This window comes from Saimiri boliviensis, chromosome 5 (genome assembly GCF_048565385.1).
Source record: "Saimiri boliviensis isolate mSaiBol1 chromosome 5, mSaiBol1.pri, whole genome shotgun sequence".
Taxonomy (NCBI): domain Eukaryota; kingdom Metazoa; phylum Chordata; class Mammalia; order Primates; family Cebidae; genus Saimiri; species Saimiri boliviensis.
Genome location: NC_133453.1, coordinates 45,581,156 through 45,607,518, shown reverse-complemented (window position 1 = coordinate 45,607,518; position 26,363 = coordinate 45,581,156). Strand labels below are relative to the sequence as shown.

The 26,363-nt window shown below is 38.0% G+C and overlaps 1 pseudogene; it reads left to right on the top strand.

The window, feature by feature from the left end:
• Positions 1-418: 418 nt before the first annotated feature.
• On the top strand, positions 419-4,175 carry LOC101046291 (large ribosomal subunit protein eL8-like; annotated as a pseudogene).
• The last annotated feature ends 22,188 nt before the right edge of the window (positions 4,176-26,363 follow it).

Genomic DNA, 26,363 nt, shown 5'->3' with positions numbered 1-26,363 from the left:
TGCCACTGCACTACAGCCAGGGTGATAGAGCAAGACCCTGTCTCAATTTTTAAAAAAAAGGTGGGGGCACATCTTTGTTGTGGAAAACAACTTTATCTCTCTCCCACCCATCATTGACTTCTCCCCCCATCCCCAATCCATAAAGAAACAGAGCACAGGTCATTAAGTCTGGACCATAAGCATGAAGAATAAGATTCCTGCTTCCCCTTTTGTAGTAATACCCCCAATGTTTAGAAGGTATTCTATTGGAACCCTGCTACACATGATGTTCTCCTCCAGACGGCAGCTCACATTTCTAAAAGCTTATATGGATCCCTTGAGTATAGTACTCACACAGAGTAGGGGAAGGGTGAGGAGGAAGGCAGACAGGCCAGTTCTGCCACCTATTAATAACTTCATGAACCTCCCGCCGCCCACGATGCCAAAAGGAAAGAAGGCCAAGGGGAAGAAGGTGGCTCCGGCCCCTTCTGTTGTGACGAAGCAGAAGGCCAAGAAAGTGGTGAATCCCCTGTTTGAGAAAAGGCCTAAGAATTTTGGCATTGGACAGGATATCCAGCCCAAAAGAGACCTCACCTGCTTTGTGAAATGGCCCCACTACATCAGGTTGCAACTGCAGAGAGCCATCCTCTATAAGCGGCTGAAAGTGCCTTCTGCAATAAACAAAATGACAAAACATACAGGCAGCACGCACATCCACAGACTAAAGACAGCCTCAGGAGGCATCAGCTGACTCTTCATGAGGTTATTTATTTATTTACTTTTATTGTTTTAATTATTTCAATGTACAGAAAACTCAACAGAGTACATTTAACTCAGTTCCATGGCAAGTTCTTGAGCCTTTGCCTTTTTGAGCTTGGCGATGCGAGCCATAGACCTGGGACCCAGGGCCTTGCCTCCCAGTGACGGCGGATCTCATCATATCTGTCATTGGTTGTAATTGGTCCGGATAGCTTCCACCAGCTTAGACAAAGCACCTTTGTCTTCCGAGTTCACCTGTGTGAAGGCGACAGTGGTGCAGATCTTCCTGTGGACCAGACATCCCAGTCTTGCCTTCCCCTTGGTAATACAGTAAGGGACTCCCATTTTATGACACAGGGCAGGCAAGAAGACAACCAGATCTATGGGATTAACTAGTTGACCCAGGCCCTGGACCGCCAAACAGCTACTCAGCAACTTAAGCTGGCCCAGAAATATAGACCAGAGACAAAGCAAGAGAAGAAGCAGAGGCTGTTGGCCTGGGCCGGGACGTCCCCACTAAGAGACCACCTGTCCTTCGAGCAGGAGTTAACACCGTCACCACCTTGGTGGAGAACAAGAAAGTTCAGCTGGTGGTGACTGCATATGACGTGGATCCCATAGATCTGGTTGTCTTCTTGCCTGCCCTGTGTCGTAAATTGGGAGTCTCTTACTGCCTCCTGAGGCTGTCTTTAGTCTGCGGATGTGCGTCTACCCGTATGTTTTGTCATTTTGTTTATTGTTAGTTTGGATGTTTGTTTATTTGCTTGGTTGATTGGTTTGGGGATTTTAGAAACAACTCCAAGATAACAATGATAAAAACGTTCTTTCAGCATTCTGCGACACAGCAAAAAGACTGGAAGAAAAGATACTAATAGACTACAGTGTTATTAGTGCTTCTTACTAGGTGGTAATACTATGGTTTGTTATTATTACCTCCTTATCTTCTGAATTTTCCTATTTTTTAAAGAGAAATACATTACAATACAAATCAAGGAGAATATTTAAAATGATATTCAAATGTAGTGAATGCATACTTTTTATGTGAAGGTGATTGAATAGGCATGCTCATCGATGGTTACAAAGAGCTTAATAATAGAATAAAGTGTCTAGGTACTGGCAGATTCTTTACTGCTCAGACAAATCAAGAAATTATTCTTCTTTTAAATAATGGGTTTAACCTACATTGTTACACACTCACACAAATACACATACACACTCAGAGGAGAGAATCATACTTATTCCAGATAAATGTTGAGTTATGTTAAAGAACTAGGAATTCTGAGATCAATAATGAAGTTCTTTAAAAAAGACCCCCAATTCAGACAAGACAAGGTAGATCAAATAGCGGGCAAACTGGAAATGCATATCAAAACCTATTATTAAACATGAATCATACAGTCTATTTGGGTTGTAAATATTATTGTTTTTCATATTATTGAAGCTGCCCCACTCATTTTTAACATATTCCTGTATTGCCTTCATAAAGTTCTAATTTAAAAATTCCTCTGAAATTAATGTGCATGTCTATGTACACACATGAATACACACACACACACACACACACACACACACAGAGTCACATATATAGGGTTCTTGTTATTCAATTAATCACAGTGACCCAGGAATGGCATTTAATTAAGCCCACTGAAAACCAGGGCAAAAATCACACACACACACACACACACACACACACACACACACATATATATATTTTAAAAATGTATGAATGGGACTTTACTTCACACGCACACACACACAGGCTCACAGGCTCACATATATAGGGTTCTCATTATTCAGTGAATCATAGTGTCTGGGGAACGGCAGTTAATTAAGCCCACTTAAAATCAGGGCAGGCCAGATGCAGTGGCTCATGCCTATAATCCCATCACTTTGGGAGGCGGAGGTGGGCTGATCATGAGATCAGGAGTTGGAAACCAACCCAACCAATAGAGTGAAAACCCGCCTCTACTAAAAATACAAAAAACTATTTGGGCGCGATGGCAGGCACCTGTAATTCCAGCTACCCTCAGCTACTCGGGAGGCTGACGCAGGAGAATTGCTTGAATCTGGGAGACGGAGGTTGCAATGAGCCAAGATCACGCCACTGTACGCCAGCCCAGTGACAGTGAGATTCCACAAAAAAAAAAAAAAGGCAAAATTATATATGTATACATGAAAAAAATGTATGAATGAAACTTGACTTCACACACACTCACATGCTCACATATGTAGGGTTCTCATTCAATTATCTCAGTGTCCAGGGGAAAGGCACTTAACTAAGCTCACTTAAAAATCAGAGCAAAATTATATAGATATATACATATGAAAAGAAAATGTAAGAATGAGACTTTACTTTGAAAAATAAACATTTTAAAATTTTTTAGTTGTATCTTCTATTTAATGAAATGGAGGTTGTATTTGCAACCACGTAACAACTCTTAGAATTTACAAAAGAAAAACAGCCCATCTTAACTTTTTATTTATTGGTTTGAATTTTTCACACAAAAATTGTATAGTGTGTTTTACCCTCAAGCTAGACTTTCACAGCAGAATTAAATAAAAGGGTTGTTTTCTTGCTAAATTACCTAAGGGTTTATCCATTTTCCCAGAGGTTGTCTTCTCTTAATCCTTTGAAATTCAAATCATTGTCTTTTGAAAAACCTGTCTAGTCATCATGATTACCACTTTCCCTTCAACTGTTAACTCATCTAACTGCCAGATCCTCATTTATCAACAGCTTTGCACGTGATTACAGCAGTTTTCAAATATATCACTTTCCACAGACTTCAGATTTGGTTGCGAAATTTGCAATCACAAGTTGAAATTTGTTAGAAATTTATTTGCAGAAATTGGATGTTTATATCTTTCTATAATCACCTATAAAGACAATGACTAAAAAACAGTAGCATTTGGTGGAGTAGGAGAAACATGGTCATGTTATGAACACTTACGTTTTCCTGACAACATTTTTGTTTTTCTGATAATTATCTCTGAAAAAGAGATTGGATAGTAACTTTTAGGACATTGAAAAACCCTGTGTGTATGTGTATGGTTATGCATTAGATCTCTGGACTATGAGAGCCTTACCTAGGAAGCTTTTAGAACTAAAAGTGAATAAAACTAGGTAAGCATCCTCTCCTATTTTCAGTCCCAAAATATGGACACAGACTGGGAGACTTAAACCAGATCTTATTGTAAATTATAGCCAGGAAATCATCTCGTCCGAGAATTCAACTACACTGATGGATATTTTAACTACAGTAGAAAAGGGGAATCGAAATTTAAGTTGGGAATATGTGACACTTCAGGAGAAAAACAAAGGACTTTTAGAGATGCCGAAGTGTGTACATTTGGAGGATTTATGCTTCGAACAGCTAAACAAAAGCATAAATATCCTGAATAAAGAAAGTTGTAAATGTACAGAAAATAATATTTGACCACTTTGAAATGCTGACATCAATCAGAGCCACAACACATACATCCACACTACTTTTGTTCCTATGTAGTGCCTAATTTTATTATTAATTAATGCAGTAGTATTAATTAAATGCTACTTTGTGCTAGACTATTTTAAACCAGGAGATACAACCTAAAAGATTTAATTTTAAAGTTCTCCTGTATAGAAAATACAGTTGCACTATTTCTAGCATTATTTTATATCTTAGTAAATCTAATCTCTTCTAAACATTTTCAGACTCCTTAAGTTACTTCTAGAATTTACCAGAAAATTCATTAATGAGTTCATTAATTTTTCACCAATCTATAAACCTTACCACTGCCGCTTTTATTAGCTAACATATAATTAACTAGGTTTGACTTTTTAATTTTCAGGACAAGTCATTTACCTACATTATCAACAGTTTTATAATAATTACTTTTTTACTCCATCAGATTTATATCCCTCATCAGGCCTAGTAATTAGGATTCCATACTTAATATCTCATGGTCATAGTGACATTTATATCTGTCTTTCTTACTCTCAGTCTTTACATACTGAGTAGCTTGTAATCTTAACTCTCTATTTTAAAGAAATCAATGGCAATAATGTACACAAAATTGCAGTATTAAAGAAATTACAGATATATCTATTAGTGGGAAATTTTGATCCTCATTCCCTAATATTTACACCACATATGCCCATTGACTATCAACTTTCTTCATGTAGAAAAATATTTTTTTAAAAAGTTAGTGATTGTCAACAGATAGAAACAAGGATTAAACAATGCCATCTTTCTTGAAACAAATACGAATTCATGGAATAATGCTAATATTAATCCTGCCAGTAGATTCATACACCTCTTCTGAGATATACTTCCTCTAAAAAGTTAAAGGCCAAAAAATATATAACAACAAATAGCATAGCCTCTTTTAAAAAGTTCTAGAATCTCATAAATTGTTTTCCTATAAATACACAACACAAATTTTAAAAGGAAAGAAGAAATTGGAGTCACCAGAGCTTTGCTTAAGCTAAGAATTCAGTTAGCTAATTAATTCAATTAATTTAGGCTTGACATAATATATTACCCAAAATATTTTTCTTCTTGAGATTTGAAAAATTCTACAAATAAGAGTTTAAAGAGCAATTGTTTATGTCATTTTTGGTTTTTTCTTTTGTTTCTTTTGTTTGCAGTATTATAATCTATTTGCAGACAGTACCTTTATATAAAAGGTTCAGTATAATCATGGAATATTATGCAGCCATAAAAAAGAATGAGTTCATGTCCTTTGTAGGGACATAGATGAAGCTGGAAACCATCGTTCTCAGCAAACTAACACAGGAACAGAAAACCAAACACTGCATGTTCTCACTCATAAGTAGGAGTTGAACAGTGAGAACACAAGGACACAGGTAGAGAAATATCACACATCAGAGCTTGTCAGGGAGTAGGGAGCTAGGGGAGGGGGAGAATGAGGACAAATACCTAATGCATGTGGGGCTTAAAACCTACATGACAGATTGATGCATGCAGCAAATCACCATGACACATGTATACCTATGTAACAAACCTGCATGTTCTGCACATGTATCCCAGAACTTAAAGTATAATAAATAAATAAACAGTCCAGTATAATTTTAATGACAATCTTTCTTTTCAAAATAAAAATCTTTAAATGAAGACTGGGCATGGTGGCTCACACCTGTAATCTCAGCACTTTGGGAGGCCAAGGCAGGAGGATCACTTGAGGCCAGGAGTTTGAGGACCAACCTGGGCAACGTAGTGAGACCCAGTGTCTACAAAAAAAAAAAAAAAAATACAAAAATTAGCCAGGTGTGGAGGCATGAGTCTGTAGTTCCTGTTACTCAAGAGGCTGAGGAAGAAAGATCACTTGCGTATGGGAGGTTGGGAGCTGAGATCATGCCACTGCGCTCCAGCCTGGGTGACAAAAACAAAACAAAACAAAACAAAACAAACAAAAATCTTTAAATGAAACATATTAAATTGGGCAAAACTCATGTGAAGGCAAGAAAAATTGGTTTCTGAAGAGCTAGATGCTACATGAAAATTAAAGAGTAAAATTTCTGATCATTGAAAAGTAAGGGGTAAACACTTGAAAATAGTTTGGGAAAATGCTCTTTTGAGATTTTGCTGTAGCATAAATTTCATATGCTATACGTTCACTTAGTGCAAATACAAACACTGTATTATGTCTTCCATTCAATATTTTTTAGTCTTCCAATACCTACGGTATTGCTTTGCTATATTTAAAGATTACAAGAAGTAGCAAAAACTAAAAGCTGAACATGTGATCTGGCATATAACATCAACAACACAAAACATATACAAAGAAGTATTTTTTCTGCTAAATAAAGAAACTGAAACCCATGGTTATAAGAAAAAAAGTAAAAGTTAGCAAATGATCTTATCTAAGAAATTCTTTAAATAGCTCATATAATGAATGTGAACAAAAGTAAATCTACTTTGAAAAAGATTCTTGACATTTTCAAGGTTTCAAGTTTAGATAAGCAGCCACATACTTGAGAGTTTACCCAGAAATCCCAAAAGCTTTGAGGTCTGCCATATTAAATTGGAAATTCACATTAGTTTCTGTTTACATGGCCCTTGCTGTCAGAAAGATTTTCCAGCAACAGTACTTTTTTTCCCTAAAGAATCCTCTAAACTTTTTAAGCAGCCTTGAAAGTGGAAATTTTTTAAATTAAATAATGCATGCTAGAAAGTGAATGTGGAGACTAGAGTTGCGAATGGCTCCTACCTGAATGTATTTTGTCACCCGAAAAATATTAATTCAGTACCAACAAAAGGCAAAGTATAAGAATATGTAGGACACATTTATAAGAGCTTACAATTCATTGATAAAATATTTATACAGGCCAGGCATGGTGGCACACCCCTGTAGTCCCAGCTACTCAGGAAGATAGGTTAAGCCCAGGCATTCAACCCCAGCCCAGGCAACATACCAAAACTTTTTCTCTAAAGACAAAAGCAAAATCAAACCAAAAAGTTGAACAAAGGTTTGTACACACATACACATATTTATATATACATATATATATAGAGAGAGAGCGAGTTTATATAAATATATATAAACACAAGGCAAAATGAAATGTGTTGTGGACCGAATGTTTCTGTCTTCCCAAAATGCATATGTTGAAGCCCTTATCCCCAGTACGGCTCCATATTGAGATGGGTCGTTAAGAAGTATTTAAGATTAAGTGAGGTTGTGAGATTCAGGCCCTTATCCTACAGGATTAGTGCCCTTATAGGAAGAGATACCAAGGAGGGCACTCTTGAGTGCGTGCTTGCTTGCTCTCTCTTTCTCCCTCCCTTTCTTTCTCCCTCCCTTTCTTTCTCCCACCCTTTCTCTCTCCACATGTACTCAGAGGAAAGGCCATGTGAGGACACAGAAAGAAGGTGGCCATCTGCAAGCTAGGAAGAGAGCCCTCCTCAGAAACTGAGCCCTGACAAATCCGGATCTCAGACTTTGGGCCTCTAGAACTATGAGAAAATACATTTCTGTTGCTTAGGCCATGCAGTCTGTGGTATTTTGTTATGGAAGCCTGAACAGACTAAGAGAAAATGAATGCCAAAGAATAGCAGAGACAATTTATGCTGAGTGACAACATGTGGGAAGAATGAGACCATGATGGGCATGAGGAGGAGTAGATCTTATAAGGAAGAGGGAACCTATCTGTGCATTGATTTGGATGCAGAAGACAGGTTAGTAGGAAAGTACATGTAATTTATAAAGGTGGAAATTGAATATGTTTGGGAGATGGCAAGAACCCACCAGTCTGTGGTAGAGGCTGAGAGTTCAAGAACAGAAAGAAAGAAATGCAACAGATGAAATAAGCAAGCATTTCCTTTTCTATCTCATCAGACTCAGTCAAAGAATTTAGTCAGCTCAGAAGATGTTCCCTGGGTAACAAAGAAAATATCCACTTAAAAAGTGTTGTGCTCAAGGAATATCACTGTGTCTTAGAGCCGGAAAGAGTCCAGCATGTCTCAGACCAATTAAGTGGGTCCATTGTCCCCAAAGGACTGGGGCGAGGCAAATCCTACAGAGGAGAAATTGCTCCTAGCCATTGGATAGGCTACATTGTCCAAAAACAGGAAAACAACAGAGTTTTCTCTTGGAGAGATGTGCTTATTTAGCTAAGCCACCAGCCAAGGACACTAGCAGGGCCACAGGAAGCGTGCACAGGAATTGGAGAAGACGCCTCCACCCTTTCTCACAAAATAGAGCCCATTATATGCCTGGAGCCTGTGAGACAGCAGAGAGGTGACCATCAACTTTAATCCAGTTGAAGTGGAAGGTCTTCCTTAAAACTGAAGATCCTGCTGCTTCCCACTGCTGTGGGAAGACTGGAGAGCTCCCAAGAGGCAGATTTGTGCAGAGTCACTTGAAGAGCCAGTGTAAAAGGAGAGTCCAAGGAAGGCAGAACTCTCACCTCTATTGTCATTTCCTTCTGAGAATGCCCTAACTTCGCATATAGAATCTTCATCTACAATAGTAGTCCGATCAAGGGAAAAGATGGTCAGAGAAAGGGAGAAAGAGAAAGGAGCCATCCACTGCCTTTGTTTTGAGGATCCGTCAGAGATGAAGGGCTTTGGTACCTCCGGTCACTACTGCCTATAACCCTAAAGTCCATTGAAGAAAAATTTGCAAGAAAGAGACACTAATAGTAACTTTTAAATTGCAACCAAGATGTATTTTAAAGGCTGTCCTCTGAGGGAAGCAGGGAATAGAGGGACACCAACATCTCTGGTACAGAAAGGTAAACAGGCAGTATGGAAGCCAACATTATGGCTTTTAAGCAATTAACAAGTAAATACTGCATGAAACTAAAATGCTTCATTAGTAAATGCTCACAATCCCACAAAGGCATGATTAATCCTTCACTTCTCCAGTCGAAGCAACATGTCTTTTTCTTAAATCCCCCTTTGTGCTAGTTCTTCTAAAGACAGTAGCTAACTGGAAGAGTGTCAGCTCTAATTGGATGATAGTTTGGGGGCTTCAAATCTCCCAGAGGTTAAGTAATGTAGCATAGAGCCGGTGTTATTCAAAGAGAGCGTTTTAATACACTGGGAGAAAGGAGGATGCAGCGGCTGTGTGAACTCTAGCCGACATGCTGCCCTGAAGAAGCACTGTATTGTCTCTAATTCCTTATGTTCAGCAGTTTTAATTCCCACCTCTGTGTGATGTTTGACAGTTCATTCATTTAGAGAGCTCTGGGAGGCACAGGTGACGAAGTTCAGATCGTTATTTTAAGGATATGTCGCTTCTGTTTATTTTTTAATGCTAAGGAGAACACACTGAGTGAGTCGGAGGAAGACCTTTCGCACACAAAAGAAACTGTTCTTTCAAAAAGGAGAATGTTTTGACATTTAGAGAGACTCAGCATTTCTTGAAAGATAGACTTCCTTAAGGCTGAAACATTGATTGGTAGCAAAGTTAAACAGGGTCCAACCATGTTGCACCCTCTCTGAAGGTTGGATTTTAAAACACTTAAAGCAGTAAAGCAGAGGTCTAGATGAAAAAGCTTATTTAAGGTTTCTATACGATTTGTTGCAGTGCCTGGACTATGCCTGTGTGTCCAGGCTGCAAAGGGTATTTATGAACTTCAGAGTTGATTTGAATTAGAAACATTACCAAAAATTGAAGTTAATAGAATAAACAGAGACAGACTACGTTCTTTACACCAAAAGAAACTATACAGGAAGTACATTCTTTGCAAAGCTACCTACAGTGTTTACCCAAGCAACCATAGCGTGGTTCTTGCTCAGTGGTTGGGGATTGTGGATGTGTAAAGACCAAGCGAAGAGGTAAACAGAAAGATGAGGAGATTTGAGAGGCTCAGTGGAGGGTAAGAAACCTAGGACTGAGAAGGCCAAAGGCAGGATGTATGGTAAACGAGGTCCAAGAGCAAATTGTAATATCTTCAATAGCTACTTTCCAAAGAATATATGTCTTATCAAAAGTAGCTCATAGAATTTTTTTAATGTTAATAGCATTTAAAAACTGATGAACTTACTAATGTAAAAAGAACATTAACAAGAATAAATTGGCAATGCTTAAAATATTATTTCTTGTGCTCTAACATTTTATATTTCAATGAAAAATGACTCATTCTGTCACATTTAAATAGCAAAATGCAACATAAAAAAATCTGTTTAGAAATTATCTTGATCCTCCTAGCAAATGAAAACGAACCAGGCTTCATTGAAATAACAAAATGTCAACTGCTGTTCACCAAATCAATCCTAAAAGCCTATACAAATCATTGCTAAGACACAAAAAAGCCATTTTTAAAAATAAGTAGCTCACCATAATTTTTCTTCTTCTCTCATTTTTATGCCCCATTTTCTCCCTGTCACTATTTTTCTTGAGCTTTTAACCTAAAATCCACATTATATTCATCACATTTAAATCAGAAGTACGTTCTGCCAAATCTTTTTCATAATCCATATCTCTTTGTTCTCTCTTCTAGTTTCTCTTCTCACACCCTGGCCCAACTCTTTTGAATTCCCAGAGTTTCCTGCTGTTCCATTAGTTCTCCCTTGGAGGTTGAGAAAGTTATCAAGGGAAGATGCAGGAGAAATCCTCTGATTCTCTGGGAAGCAGGAAGTGTGTGTATGTTCTACATCCTCCTCCTCCAACTCCAGCTCCTGAGAATCACAGCTCGTATGTTTCACACATGCAGCACTATTAATCATCTTTCTCAAGTGTCATTTTGATCATCATGCCCCTATTTAGAAGGTTGCAGTCATTTTCAGTTGTAATCTTAGTAAAAAATGAAATGGATAATCTTTTAGATTTTTAAAGAGTAATTTCTTAAATGCACAACAATGCTTGGTTATTTTAGGAATTTTGAGCAAGTCTTATAAGCACTTCTTTCATCGGAAGATATTTTTATTTTCCCTGGCAAATTAGATGCAATATTACTGAAGGCTTAGGCATTTAACTCAATTAAAACATAAATGTTAAATGCTTCCTTTATTTTAACCCAAGATGTTATAATGGAAATGTTAACTTTCCTTGATATGGAAGACATTCACAAAAAACTGAAGATTTCCTTTGAATACCTAATTATGTTTTAAAAATACTCAAATTAGTGCTGCATTGAATTATAAGCTGCCATTTCTAATAGTCACTTTGTTCTGACATTTCTACCTTAGCAAATTATATTTCTGGAAAAAAATTAGTGTCTAGGGACAGCATCTTGTTACTGTCCATGTAAAGTATTAGGAAAAAGTTCTGCCTAAGCTTTTGTTTGTTTGATTATCAATGCAATATGTTCAGTGATCCTCAGAAGAAAAAAAACCTCTTAAATATTCACTAGTCACTTTAAAATATATTTTGCATTGTAAGTATAAATTTACTGCTAGTAACTTTTTAAAATTTTGAAGCCAACATTCATCAAATATGAAAAAGTATTCTACCTGTATGATGAATTTGCTTTTTTGGTAAGAGAATAGAAAACAAAAATGAGACTATGTTCTTGAAAATGGCCTTTGACTTAATGTCTTTATCAAGGTGATCTTTCTATAATGCAAATCATGCTTGTTTTTATTTGTGACTTGATCTGTAACCTATTGTCAAATGACAAACCACTCCAAATATAGAAGCTTAAAAAAAACAAAAATCATGTGTTTTGCTTGCAAATATGAAATGTGAGCAGTTTTCAGTCCCACCTCACATGCTGCCAGCTGGGATGGCAAGAAGGCTACGGATAACTTGGCTGGGGTTGGCATCATCTGGTGGCTCACGCATTCACACATCCAGTAGTTGATGATGGCCATTGTGTAGACGGGACTTAGCTGTAACTAGTGGACAGAACACTTACATGTGGTTCTTGTTGTGGCTAATTAGCTTCCGCATAGTGTGATCGCTGACTTCTGAGAATAGATGTGCCAAGAGAACAATCTGAATGTGCATGGCATTTTATGACCTTGCCTCTGAAGCCACATAGACATCATTCAGCCACACTATATTGTGGAGACCATCTTTATTCTTTTTTGTTGTTGTTGATTTTTGAGGCAGTCTCACTCTGTCACCCAGACTGGAGAGTGCAGTGGCATGATCTCAACTCACTGCAACCTCTACTTTCCAAGTTCAAGCAGTTCCCATGCCTCAGCCCTCCAAGTAGCTGGGATTACAGGTGTGCACCACCGTGCTTGGCTAATTCTTGTATTTTCAGTAAAATTAGGGTTCCATCATGTTGGCCAGGCTGGCCTCGAACTCCTGGCCTCAAGTGATCTGTCCACTTCAGCCTCCCAAAGTGCTGGGATTACAGGTGTGAGCCATTGTGGTCAGCCAGGAAGCCAGCTTTAGAAAAAACAGTTCATCATATGACTGCACACATGTGGGTAATTTCAGAAGAAATAGCTCCTGTACAATATATGTTCCATGAAGTATTTAGACTACCCTTGCCAAATATTTTCACCACACAGGAAATTTTTATGAACTTGATTTTGGGTATGATGATGGGAGTAACTTGTAAGCTAAATATTACTCAAAAGAGTCTCTCTCCTGATGAAAAGCACATTTATCAAATTATTAATGTTTGACTCTGTCAAGAACCTAGAGTTGACAGTGAGGCTGCTTTATCATCACTTTTTGTGGAATATACAATTAACTATTAGACTTTAATTCATTCAAAATAATTTTATTATGTGCCTACAATAAGTAGCGAACTTTGGCTGGCCTAATCTTACACCTTTAAATTGGTCAGTCAACTCCTTTGACACAACACTCAACAATTTTGAGCATCTTTGCTTTTTTACCCATCTTAACTATGAACAGTGACCCGTTCGTTACACATCCTATGACCTTAGCCACAGCTCCAAACCTCTTGCTTCAGCTCTTGACTGGAGTTTCACACTCATTTCCTTTAAACCTGATGATAGAAAGGAAAAGCTTTTGGGTCATTTTCTTGGATGTGATTCTCACTTTTCTTCAGGCTGCATCCATCTCTTTCCCCTACTCCAGACAACAGGCTCTGCCACTGCTGGTACTATCAGCCCATCCTCTGCCCTTCCTGAATGCTGGCCTATGAAGTTTCCATTTCTGGGGCTAGCAAAGCTGAAAGAATCACGCCTTCAACCACGGAATATACAAATTTGAATTATGCAGATGCTCACCTCTAATTAGTTTAGCATCTAGTTGAAGGTGTAATATATGTAAACAACTAAATATAATGCAGAGCAGAATAACTGAGTGTTATAACAGAAATACACACTCCTTAGCAGTACTATATGATTTCAGATAAGCACCTGACCAAACATGCTTAATTTCCCTAAAAAAAAAAAGCATCTGACATTGACAAATTATATATCATAAACATAGCTCCGCCAGTATGTACCTAATTCAGTCAGATAAGTTGGTTATCCCAAAGGAAGATAGAACTACCAGTTCCTGGGTATGATAGAAAAAATGGTGTCCTAGGGTGAGATATACCTTAACAATAGATGGCAGTGTCCACTATCCCCAACCTAGACTTCACTATGTCCAAGGTGGCATGGTGCAGTGTCACATTTCTAGGCAAGAAGACAGGCCCCAAACATTTCAACTAACCTTTGTCACTGAAAGCTCTGTTGAAGCAGAAGAAAAAAGTGTTATTAATACCCAGAGAGGTGCTATATATCTATGGGAACTGTTCGAATCTCATTTATACTTGAATACACAGGCAGTTCCAGCATTATGTGTACGCAAGTATAAATGATCTCGTTTAATCATTTAAGTATTCAAGTACAAATGAGATCATTTATACTTGAATATTTGGTTCTACACAGTTCCAGCAGGATTCCGTGGTTACTGCCTGTGCTTTTGTGTCACACACAAGTTTCCACTTGTTTATTTTGGATATTATTTAAATTTCCTCTTTGTGTTTCCTACAAAAATTCTAAACATTGCCTTTGATCTTTTTTTTTTATTCAGCTAGTTTGACTCCCTGAAATTCCAAGATATGTTTTGGCACAAGACAAAAAGGACTGAATAGTTTAAATATTTTTATAATTCTTCTTTAAACTTTGAAGAAAGACAAGTTAAAAGTTATTGTCGATACCATGTGACTTAATCAAAGGTGCTGAATGTGTTTTTTTTATATGCACTTCAGAAGAATATTGGCTACTTATATCCTTTGAATAATATAGTTGAGCCTCTTAGCTCCTTTTTGCTTTAACGAAATTGTTAGTTTAAGATCTTTTTTAATGCTTTATTTTTAATTACTGGAGAAAGACTTGAGCATTCCAAGAACGTAAGATTTAAAAATAATAATAAAGTAAGCTTCTGTTTGTGGGAGCTAACCCTTTGAATGTGGATGACTAATGTTTGTGGAATGAATAATCATTGTTCATAATTGTGGGTGGTAGTTTCCGCACAGCCGGTGGACTAGCTTGTTAATCAAAATATAATTTTATTTCTTTGTCTTATTTAACCCAACATAAATTATTTGGGATGTTGGAAATGTAAGTAACATTTTCATAAACCAAATACTATTACAAGAAAGAATTCTGAAGAATAAAGCCCATGTTTTGTTGATCTGACTGCTGCCAGTCAGCAGCTATCGACTTTGCCTTCTGTCCCTGTAATGGTCACTCTCTCCTGTCAAAGTATGTGAGTGTGGACTCTTTGCACTCTGTTCTGTGAATGGAAAGGAGATGGCCTCTGCCTGCCATCCTTCTGCCCTAGACATCTCCTCAGACATAAGAGATGCCTTCTATTGGCGGATTGGGCTCCAGCCTGAGCTGGACTGGGGTTCTAGAGCACCGATTTCATGTCACTGTGAGAGCAATGCATGGAGCCTAATATGGTTTGGCCGTGTCTCCACCCAAATCTCATCTTTAACTGTAGCTCCCACAATCCCACTGTGTTGTGGGAGGGATAGAGTGGGAGGTAATTGAATCATGGGGGCAGGTTTTTCCTGTGTTGTTCTTGTGATAGTGAATAAGTCTCATGAGATTTGATGGTTTTATAAAAGGCAGTTCCCCTACACATGTTTTCTTGCCTGCTGCCAATGAAGACTTGCCTTTACTCCTCCTTCACCTTCTGCCGTGATTGTAAGGTTTCTCCAACCATGTGTAACTGTGAGTCTGTTAGACATCTTTTCTTTAGAAATTACCCAGTCTCAGATATGTCTTTATTATCAATGTGAGAATAGACTAATATAGAGCCTCAGTAGATCCATCCTGATATGAAGGCCATTCATCTCTCAGACACTGGAATCAAAACTTTAAACTTCTGTTCAATATCACTTCCTAGCATTGCAGTTGCCTTTTGGGACTTCAGCCAGCATGGTGGGCTCTGACACGCTACCCTCTTATACCGTCTTTTCTCTCCCCTAGGTGTTTGATCTTATTTCCCTCATACCCAACAAAAGTCTATGGTTGTACTGTACATGCACCAACTTCCAGGCTCACATCAGTTCCCTGACTCCATCCCTGACCAATGAGTTCTCCCACTACTGTGCCAACCACCACAGATGACTCCTCTGCAGATTCAGCTCTGGATTCCATTAAGCAACCAATGATGCTCCTTTGATTACCATTAAAATGTCATGATCGGACTCACTCAGAGGCCAGATCCCACTTCGCCTCAGTCCTTATTTCTTCAATTTCTCTCCTAAGTGGGTCCCACCGTATTCATCAGTTCAAACTAATTTGGCACCCACCCACTCATGACTGAATCTATGCCTGACCGTCCTAATAAAAGTGTGGCAGCTGCATTCCAGGGCTCAGAGACTCCGCAGGCGCCACCTTCCTCCTCCATCAAAATGCTTTTGCTTTGAGCTGTTACTCCCTGTTTCCACCTATCGTTTTGTAACTGGATTTTGTCTGTCTGCTTAGTCCCTTTGTGTTGGCTCTTCTGCCAGTCTATCTGATTTTTAATTTTAATTCTACATTTGGACTTTCTCACTAATTGCTCTCACTTCCACCCACCCTCTGCAGCCTGAGGACAGGTCGAGATCAAGCCTGATATCCCAGCTAGACCCTTAGGAACTGGCCAAAGCCCAGAAACCAAGAGGAAACATGGCTGGAAGGAGAGATTGAAAACTACCCAAATCAAAATAGTTTGTTTCACTTGAAATTGCCCTGCTCGTTGAAAACACTAACCCTTCTCCACTACCGATATACCTCTTAACCCCATCAAGGGAACCCACTTAAATTGCCAGAAGATCAACCCAGAACATATCGTCATATTAAAGGAAAAAATGAAAGGACATTGGTGGAAGTGTTAATAGTATCTCCATATTTCCCTACTGGTTTTAGAACATTTTTTTTTAATTCACAAATTCATATCCAAAGAGTGAAAGCATTCACGAGAATTAGGTTTAGCTACAAATGCCAGACACTCCAAGATAAAATTTATTTCTCTTTTGTCTAACAGCAAGAGGTCCAGTGATATGGCCAGGGACTCAGACGCCTGTATTCTTACTGTACCATTCTCAGCATAAGATGCCCCTGCAGTGATGACCACATCTGTGTTCTGGACCTAGCATCAAGGAATGCCAGGAAATGCAGTCTGTAAGTGTCTATGTGTCTACCTAAAAATTAAGAAAGAAAAAGATACAGATAGATATTAGGGAAAAATTTGTTTCTGCTACATTGAGCATGCGATTTCTAGTAATGTGTCCATTGAAATAAAATTATGAAAAAAATGTTAGTCCCTGTTCCTCCATTATCATGGTAACCTTACACAAATACATTTCTATGTATTTACATGTTTATATGTAATGTGCATTTCCGCAGATATCTAATGATATCTGGAAAAAAATCTAATGAATTTTGAAGTACTTGAATCTTTTCTAAAATTTCTGATATTTGAGCCCATTTTATGATTATAAAATGCATTTTATCAATTTTTGCTTCATTGTATAACATGAATGAAGTAATACAGAAATAAAATATTTGATTCACTTTATATTTTGAGAGGTACAGCATGAATAACCAGTTAAAAGTAGTGTCCAGGGATCCTTTGCCAAAAAAAGAAGCAAACAAGTAAAAATCTCTAAGAAAAAGAAAGGGAATACTTGAAAGTCTTCTGTTTTTTTTTTTTTTTTTTGAGATGGAATCTCACTCTGCCACCTAGGCTGTAGTGCAATAGCGAAATCTCTTCTCACTGGCAAACTCCGCCTCCCGGTTCAAGTGATTTTCATGCCTCAGCCTCCCAAGTAGTTGGGATTACAGCCACCTGCCACCATACCCTGCTAATTTTTGTATTTTAGTAGAAATGGGGTTTCACCATCCATGTTGATCAGGCTGGTCTTGAACTCCTGACCTCAAGTGATTCACCCACCGTAGCCTCCTAAAGTGCTGAGATTACAGGAGTGAGCCAGCACACCCAACTGAAAGTCTTCTTCATTAATACCTTTTATCTCTATATCTTTTAATGAGTTTAAAATTTCATCATCAGCACTTTATTAATTCCAAAAAAAAAAAAAAGCCTCTGAGGTACATATGGCAGAAGTTACTAACATATCTTACAGTTAATGAAACTAAGACTGTTAGGTAAATTATTTACATATATTACATAACTAATTTAGGATTACTGTGGGTCTAGAACGCAGGTTCTATGACTTTTGAATCCAGTGGTATTAATTTTCCTGTTCCCAATTCCCATGTGTAACTGCATTTATTCATTCATACATGCATGCATGCATTCAACAATGACTTTTTAAATTTTGTTCTGATAAGAATCCCTGGAAAACACCCCTTTTAGGCGGTGTAAAAACTACCAAAGGAAATACTCTTTAAAAAGAAAACATTCTTCAGTCTCAGGCTCTCTGCTGAAGTGCTTACTTACTAGATACTGACATAGATATCTATGACATAAAGTAGGCTGCTGCAACTTTACAGCAGAGTACATTCAGATGCCAGTGCTATATTTGAAATTCAAGTGCATGTTTAGTTTTAAACCTGATATTTTAAAAAATTGATGGTTTTCTTTTCCTGGGCACCCTAGCTTCTGGAAGGCCTTCACTGCAATCATACAGAGCAGCGTCTCAGCTGTGGTTACTCAGGTGACCTGGCACCTAAGTGCCCAACCACTCAATAAAAGTCAGGATTACACCCAGCTAGGCCCATGAAACAACCACAAACTCACCTTGTCTTTTTTTTTTTTTTCTAACCAAACAAGGTTAGACCAGTAGTTTTGTGAATCTGTATTTTCTCAGGACATTCTCATCTTCCCCTCTTCATCATTAGCAGATGCCAAACCATGTCTGGACTGTCAACTGTAACCAGCAACTAACTCCCTTTTGGGCCACGATTGATTACTACCTTTCTGCTACAGCTCTGTCTTAATGGAAAGAAGCATTCAGTGGGAAATAAAAGAAGCTCCTTCTAAGCTGCATATCTAGAACGAGAACATATGCCAATTCAAAATAAACTAGTATGCAAGTTCTGCCTAGAAAAGATAAAATGGAGAGCAATGTATATGAATGTTTCTTACCCTCCTAAAGTTGACAATCTAAGAATCTAAAAGTAAAAACAGACAAACAAGTAACAAGAAAGGGAGGAAGGAGAGGGACGGAAGGAGGGGAGGGGAGGGGGAGAGGGAAGGAAGAAGCACCAGGCTCTCAGAGGGATGGCTAGATATACACAAGTTGCCCACAGCCAACTCAGCTGAAGATAATAATTTATTCTAATTTGCTACGCTGGACTTTGAAAATTCAATGTGAGTGAGTAACCATCCTCTAACGTGTGTATTTTTATGAAAGGAAAACTAACAGTTAATGCCAGCAAAATCTATAATATCAACCACTGGCATCTGCATTCAGTGCTGACTATTGGGCCTACTTACACTCTTAAAAGAGAAAATTCAAAACAGATGTGACTTATTAATTTATTCCTTTTCAATGAAATAGATTTCAGGAACTGAATTTCAACTACAGTGTTGCTGGAAAAGGATCCTAATCTAGACCCCAAGAGAGGGTTCTTAGATCTCATGTAAGAAAGAATTCAGGGTGAGTTAATAAAGTGAAAGCAAGTTCATTAAGAAAGTAAAGAGAAGGGTGGCTACTCCATAGAGCAGCCCTAAGGGCTGCTGGTTGGCTATTTTTAGGGTTATTTCTTGGTCATATGCTAAATATGGGGTGGATTATTCTTAAGTGTTCTGGGAAAGGGGCAGGCATTTCCTGGAACTTAGGGTTCCTCCCCCATTTTTGACCATATAAGGTAACTTCCCGAGGTTGCCATGGCATTTGTAAGCTGTCATGGCACTGGTGGGAGTGTCTTTTACCATGCTAATGTATTAGAATTACCATATAAGGAGCAGTGAGGATGACCAGAGGTCACTTTCCATGCCATCTTGGTTTTGGTAGGTTTTGGCTGGTTTCTTGACTGCATCCTGTTTTATCAGCTGAGTCTTTATGACCCGTATCTTGTGATACCAGTCCTGTTAACCTCCTAACCCATCGTGTGATCGAGAATGCCTAATCTGGGAATGCAGCCAATCAGGTCTCATCCTCATTTGACTCAGGCCCTATTCAAGATGGAGTCACTCTGGTTCATTTGAGCTCTGACAACCCCACTAAGAAGCATGATAGGGATAATTCAGTCTTCACATTTTTCTGTGGTAGTTTTGGATGTAGTTAGAAAGGGTCATAGAAAGCTAAGGCTCAAAGTTTTGAATCATCTATGGGCCAACTGGCATTACTATATGAATTGCGTTTATAGTTTGTGCCAGTTACTGGTTAAAAAGGGAATCATTCATTAATTCACTCATTCATCAAATTTAAGGATCTAAGCATGTGAGAGAGAAGAGAGCTGAGCAAAAATCTATCACTTCTTGAAAATTTTAAATCAGAGGCATTTGATTTCATAAAAATTTAATTACATGCCTATTGTGCATCAAGTCCTATGCTGTTAAGCTGATTGGCAAACCATTGATTGTAATCTAATTAGATAAAGCTTATGATAGATATGCAAATGATGCTACTGAAAGGTAAAGTAAAAAGCAGGCACCTGCAATAAGAAGACACAGAAAGATTTCTGTTGTTATCGTCTCCATTTCTGTGTGTGTGTTTAATCTTGTATTGCAGTATTACATTCTAAGCACTGTACTAAGTACTTTTTGGGAATTCTAGTTTAATATTTACAGAATCCTAGGAAGTAAGCAATTATTTTCTCTACTTCAGACTTATATGTGTGGAGGGAGGATGAGGGTAGGGAGAATGGTGGGACATTAAAGTTGGCCAGGTAAGAACAGCCAGGTGATAAATGGCTTTATAGCATAAGTAACTCGAAGGCAGAAACTACTGGAGAATTTTTATGCAGAATAGTAACATGGGTCTCCTTTCATGTTATGAAGAGCATTCGGCCTCTGCATTAGATTTGGGAGGATATGCCCTCAGGAGCTTTCTTGAAAGAAGCTTTGCTAGCTCACAAACATTAGATATTATAACACTGTTCTCCACAGCTGTTGCAGAATAAGTCACATAAAGAATTAGAGGGAGCCCTGATTAAGAGAGCTTTGGCAAGGCAAAGCAGCATGCCCAACCATCATGTCAATAGCTCTGGAAGCACTCTTTCAAGCCTTGGTTCATTCTTTCAATGGCATTGTTTTTCTCCTGTTGGTACTTTATAGGGATGTGAAAATTAGTGATTAACTGAGAAATACATTATCAATTGCTTCTCGATAAATGTGATAAAGTTGTTCATTCTCTGTACCCAGAGAATGAAAATAGTTAACACTTAACCCAGGTTAAGAACGCACACACAACCTCCTGCCAACACACACAACCAGAAAGTTCTGCTTAATCTAATACGTGTGGATTCTCTGTTTTATACTCTTAAAATCAGAATATATTAATATCTGCTTCCCTGGACACACTGAGTAATATGCCGTGGATATAGTGTAGGGGTTACCATTCTAGCTACAGACGATAATCTCTGAGCAGCATTTTAAAAATACTTACTTTTAGATGTCACCCCAGACTAATTTTCTCATAATTTTTCTAGGCCGAACCAAGGTATTGGTATTTTTTAAAAGGTCTCCTGTTGATCTGTTATATAAGCGGGGTTGAGAACTGCAAACTCTTAGGAGACACATAAGGCTGCATGAGTGGCTGACTGTGGTCTGGTGAATTTCAGTTTTTCCCAGGGTAAAAGGCCTCTGAAGGCCTTTAGGATTTTGAATGTAATCCAAACAAATTACTTGTTTGATTGCCTCAGCATACCTGTGAGGACATCTGCAAAGGTGAAGACCAAACGAATGCAGAAACTGTTAAGAAATGCTGTTGATCCACCCGCCTGGTGGCACGTGCCTGTAATCCCAGTTAGTCAGGAGGCTGAGGCAGGAGAATTGCCTGAACCCGGGAGGCGGAGGTTGCGGTGAGCCGAGATCGCGCCATTGCACTCCAGCCTGGGTAACAAGAGCGAAACTCCGTCTCAAAAAAAAAGAAAAAAAGAAAAAAAGAAAAAGAAATGCTGTTGAATCTCAGGCACTATTGTTGCCCATTTTAACAATTTTAAGGAATCAGGTTTTGAAATTTGGTCCATAGAGAATTATATATTTACTCATATATTTTACCATCAAATAGTGTATGTTACCTTCAAAGTGGCAATGCTGGCTGAATTATTTATAAAATGATACGCTTCTCAAGGAATCTATTAAGAGAGAGAAAGCAGGGCCTTTTCCCTACATGGTGATCTTTTTTTTTTTTTTTTTAAATGGAGTTCTGCTCTTGTTACCCAGGCTATAGTGCAATGGCGCGATCTCGGCTCACTGCAACCTCTGCCTCCCGGGTTCAGGCAATTCTCCTGCCTCAGCCTCCTGAGTAGCTGGGATTACAGGCACGTGCCACCATGCCCAGCTAATTTTTTGTATTTTTAGTAGAGACGGGGTTTCACCATGTTGACCAGGACGGTCTCGATCTCTTGACCTTGTGATCCACCCGCCTCGGCCTCCCAAAGTGCTGGGATTACAGGCTTGAGCCACCGCGCCAGACCTATGGTGATCTTTAATAAATCAAGACAGACATCTTGTTAATACAGTTAAATATAATAACAATACTGACAACTTAAAAGCCAAATTATTATAGAAGACAAAACTAAGTACGACATAATGCCTTTCTTACTGATCTGAGTAGTTCCAGTCAACCCTTACTAAAACTCGATTTTTATTACAAGATTCTAGCATTATGCTTTTATTGTTTTCAACTCATCTTAAATCTTTCATGCTGGAGATTGACTACCTAGGGACGACTTCTGACTGTGAAGCTTTCAGGACAACATAGTTCAGCCACCTAGAGATTATCTGCATGTCACAAATAAGATTATTTTCTAGGACTGCTTTTTGGAAATGGAAGCAGTCTGTAGTGGGCTCTTGCATCCTCCTGTCTAGGTTTGTTCTATCGTATAAATATACCACAGGTTTTTTATCCACTCGTTATTTGATGGGCATTTGGGTTGGTTCCATGGTTTTGCAATTATGAACCGTGCAGCTTTAGACATATGTGTGCAAGTATCTTTTTCGTATAATGATTTATTTTTCTCTGGCTAGATACCCAGTAATGGGATTGCTGGATCAAATGGCAGTTCTACTTATAGTTCTTTAAGGAACCTCCACACTGTTTTCCATAATGGCTGTACTAGTTTTCATTGTCACCAGCAGTGTAGAAGTGTTCCCTGTTCACTGTATCCATGCCAACATCTACTGCTTTTTTATTTTGTGATTATGGCCATTCTTACAGGAGTAAGGTGGTATCACATTGTGGTTTTGATTTGCATTTCCTTAAATGTTTATCTATGGATGAATGAATATTCCAGATGAGTTTCTGGGAAATCTAAAGCAACTGGAAGACTAAAGAAATGTTAACCCCTATGGCACCTACTTACCTTTGAAACATTCTCTATTGTTTCTTATCCCTGCTCTAATTGATAAGGTCCTTGGACTTTGTAACTGAACTTGGTCAACCTCGTGACTTCACACCCTACCACTGCCTCCCAGCTTGCAAACCTACGACCCCCTTCCAGCTTGCAAAAAAACGCCCTAAAGTAACTTCTGTAACTTTCCACTGCCCTCCCCAAACCTATAAAACCACCTTCTATCCCACCGCCCTCTGCTGACACCCTTTTCAGCCTCAGCCCACCTGCATCCAGGTGAATAAACAGCCATGTTCCTCACACAAAGCCTGTTTGGGGGGATCTCTTCATTCAGAGCGCATGTTTTAACATTCATGATGTTGAGCACTTTTTCCTACCTTTGTTGGCCATTTGTATATCTTCTTTTGAGGACTGTCTATTCATGTCCTTAGCCCCCTTTTTGATGGGATTATTTGTTTTGGTCAATTGATTTTCAAAGAAGGTGCAAAGAACGTCACAGTAACAAAGATGAACATCACTGATCACTAAGGAAATGCACATTAAAATCATAATGAGCTACCATCTAATACCTGTAGAATAACAATTATCAAAAATATGAAAGACAGCTAGTATTGGTGAGGATGTGGAGAAAGGGAACCCTGTACACTATTAAGAGAATATTAACTAGTACAGTCATAGAAAACTGTATGGTGGTTCTGCAAAAACTAAAAACAGAATTACCACATGATCCAGTACCACTTCTGGGTATATATCCTAAGACCTTGACATCAGTATGTTAAAGAGATATCTGCACTCCTATATTCATTGCAGCATTGTTTACAATAGTCAAGTTATAAAATTAACCTAAGTGTTTATCAATGGATGAATGGATATAGAAAATGTATTAAACACACACACAAACATATAGACACACATACACAATGGAATACTAGTCAGCCTTTTAAAAAGAAAACAAATTCTGTCATTGGCAACAACATGGATGAACCCAGAGGACATTATGTTAAGTCAAATAAGCCAGGCACAGAAAGACAACAACTTCGTGTTTTCACTTACATGTGAAATCTAAAATAATCTAACTCATATAAGCAGAGAGTAGAAGGGTTGGTCACCAGAGGCTGGGGGTTGGGCAGAATGGAGACATGTTGATCAAAGAGTAGAAAGTTCCAGTTAGACAAAGGAATAAATAATAAGTATTTAAGGTAACTGAAATGGTAATTAGTTTGGTTCAATCACTTTACACTGTATATACACATCATAACATCACTGTGTACCACAGAATTATATATGATTATAAACTGTCAATAAAATGAAAAGAAAAAGAAAAGTGAATTTTTTTCTTGTGCAAGCCTTTTCAACCCCTTATGATGCACCTGTGCAACTTCCTGCTCCCTCCCCCACCATCTAAAACAGCACAAAACACACTCCAAAGGCTGTGCAGCTCCCCCAAGCAGTGGATGCTTGTGATATGCATTTCAGATGTGGTCACAGAGGAAAATGAGCAAGGAAGTATCTCTGAGCAGGCAAGGTCAGAGGTCACGAAGGAAGGTAGATAAAGAAGAATGAAGATTCTCCCAGAGAACACAATCAGGTGCTTCCAGACAGTTTAGCAAGGGAAGTTAATTACTACGCTGCCTGGTAAATGATAGATGCTTCCCTGATTCTTGCTTTCAGTGAAGAGTTGGTGGCGTTAGCCATCAGGTAAACTCAGGAACCTCAGTTTTGGGAACTTTCAGTTGGGAAAACATTCAACACTAAATCCATTACTAAAAATAAATAATGAGCGAGTTGCAGTGGATCACTCCTATAATCCTAGCACTTCTGGAGGCCAAAGTAGGAGGATAACTCAAGCCCAGGGGTCAAGCCCAGCCTGATCTCATCTCTACACATAATTTCTTAAAAATTTGCCTGGAATGGTGGTGCATTTTTACAGTCCCAGCTACTCAGGAGGCTGAAGTGGGAGGATCACTTGAGCCCAGGAGGTCAAGACTGCAATAAGCCAAAATCATTTTATTGCACTTTAGCCTGGGCAACAGAGCAAGATCCTATCTCAAAAAAATAATACAATAATAAAATAACCAATGTTTCATTGTTTTACTGTGCAAACCATAACCTCCTTAATTAAATTTATTGTTTTTTATATAAACATGTTAAATTGGATTGATTTCTTGATTTTTTTTTTTTTTTTTTTTTTTTTGGATAGTTTGTTGCTAGTGTGTAAGAATGTTATCGAGTGTTGATTTTGTGTTCGGTAACTTTACTGTATTTGTTTATTAGCTCCAAAAGGTTTTTTTGGTGGAGTCTTCAGCATTTTCCACATATAAGATCATGTCAGAGTGATACTTTCATTACTTCCTTTCCTATTTAAGTGCCTTTTCTTTCTTTTCCTTACCTAATTGTTCTGGCAAGGACTTTCAGTATTTTGCTGAATAGAAATGGTGGAAATGTACAGTCTTGTTTTGTTTCTGACCTTAGAGTAAAATCTTTCAACTTTTCATGGTTAACTATAATGTAAGCTATGAGCCTATTAAATATGGCCTTTATTGTGTCAGGGTACATTTCTTCTATATTTAATTTTTGGAGAGTGTTTAGGATGTAGAATATGTCAAATGCTTTTTTCTGCGTCTAATGAGATAATCCTATGGTATTTGTCTTTCACTCTGTTAATGTGGTATATCACATTTATAGATTTGTGTATATTGAATTATACTTCCATCCCTTGGATAAACCCTATTTGATCAAAGTGAATAATTCTTTTAATGTGCTATTAAATTCAGTTGGACTTTTGTATCTATGTTCATCAGGGATATTGACTTATAATTTTCCTTTTTTGTAATGTCCTTGCCTGACTTTGGTATCAAGGTAATGCTGGCCTCATAAAAAGAGTTCCAAAGTATACTGGTCCTCTTCAGTGTTTTTGAAGAGTCTGGGGATTGCTATTAGTTCTTCTTTAAATGTTTGGTAGAATTTTGCCATAAAGGATCTGGTGCCAGGTTGGTTTGTTTGCTTTATTGATAGGAGACTTTTTAAGTTACTGATTCAATCTCCTCACTCATTATTCGTCTGTTCTTATTTTCTATTTCTTCTTGATTCAGTGGTAGTAGATTCTATGTGCTTAAGAATTTATCCATTTCTCTAGGCTACCCAATTTTTTACATATAATTGTTCATAGTAATTATATTAGGCAATTCTTACATTCCTATAAAGAAACAAACACCTTTGAGTTGTATGTTTTATGAAAAAAAAAAAAAGAGCAAGAAGAAGAAATACCTGAAACTGGGTAATTTATTAAGACAAAAAGGTTTAATTGTTTCATGGTTCTGTAGGCTATGAAAGAAACAT